The following is a 1,586-nucleotide window of genomic DNA, read 5'->3' on the forward strand; positions in this document are numbered from 1 at the left end:
TGGTCTGGGTCTAGAAGGGCCGCTCTTTTCTCTTTTTTTTTTTTTTTTGGAAGATGTATAGTTTTTGGCTAATATTGTACAGAGTTGAGTGGGGAACGTTGCCTTGGTCTTGGTGTTGGGGCTGTGCAGCAGTGTCAATGGGGGGCATGGGGAGGAGCAGTGCCCACGGGCAGCTTCACCCCCCCAACCTGCCCGAGCTCCTGCTCCCCACGGAGCTGGGGGGCTCCAGAGGGCACTGGCAGGATGCTGGTGGGGGATGAGCCAGGGCCAGGGTCACAGAATCGTTTGGGTTGGAGGAGAATTTTTAAAGATGGAGTCCAACCACGCCCCCCGCCCTGCCAGGGCCCCACTGCCCCGTGTCCCTCACACCACATCTCCACGGCTTGGAACCCCCTCCAGGCGTGGGTACTCCTCCACTGCCCTGGGCAGCCCTTTCACAGGAGAAATTGTTCCTCAGGGACAACCTCAACCTCCCCTGGGGCAACCTGAGACCTTTTCCACTTGTTCCTTGGGAGCAGAGCCCGACCCCCCCCTGGCTCCAGGCTCCTGTCAGGAGCTGTGCAGAGCCAGAAGGTCTCCCCTGAGCCTCCTTTGCTCCAGGCTCAGCACCCCCAGCTCCCTCAGCTGCTCCTCCCCACACTTGGGCTCTAGACCCTTCCCCAGCAGCTCCGTTGCCCTTCTCTGGCCACGCTCCAGCCCCTCAAGGTCCTTCTGGGAGGGAGGGGCCCAAACCTGAGCAGCTCATGGCTGGGTGCTGAGAGCTGCTGCAGACCCAGCACTGGCAGAGCTCACTCCTGCTTCACTGATGCCTTTTTCTGAAGCTCCCATTAGAGGAACACTCAATTTTGGAGCATCTTCTGTAAGAATTCAACCCCTGCCTTGGCCAAGTGCTCTGTTTCAGCAGAGGGAACACCCTGGGGTGTGAGCCCAGGCCCTGGGGGGGACCATGCCTGTGGTTCCTCATGGGTGGGGTGGTGGGCAGGTGGTGCCCACCTGCCCCAGACCTGGCACACTGAGCTTGGGCTGGCTCCCTGCTCCCCAGCACTGGAAAAATCAGATGTTTGTGAAGATCACAGCTCACCCTCCTGTCCTCCAGGCCACCGTGCTCTCCTGTGCCTTTGTGTGGTTGCTCTTTTCCAGGGGACTATTGCCACAGTGTGCCAAAATAAACAGCCAACACATTTCTAAACTGTTGTTGAAGGGTTTAAAACCACTCCAGAGAAACCCCACTTGCCTTTTTTTCATGCTGAGGCTTCTTTAAAAACATGAATAGCCATGTTTAAAAATAAGTAGCTCCTTCTGCCACATCTGTCCATGATTTTTGGTGTATTTTTAAAGCAGGGAGCAGGCCACTGGCTGTGTCTTGCCCCTGGGAGTGTGCCTGGCTCCTGGCAATGGTCCTGTGGTTCCCTAGCTGGAAGAGAAACGAGGGAAATGAAGACACCCACGTCTACATTGGGGCAGAATTGGCTCGTTGAGAGCAGCTCCACAAAGTGCCAGGTCCCCACTGCCCCCTGTCCCTCACCCCACATCTCCACGGCTTGGGAACCCCTCCAGGGGTGGGGACTCCACCACTGCCCTGGGCA

This window comes from Merops nubicus, unplaced genomic scaffold, assembly GCF_000691845.1.
Source record: "Merops nubicus isolate BGI_N331 unplaced genomic scaffold, ASM69184v1 scaffold32037, whole genome shotgun sequence".
NCBI lineage: Eukaryota > Metazoa > Chordata > Aves > Coraciiformes > Meropidae > Merops > Merops nubicus.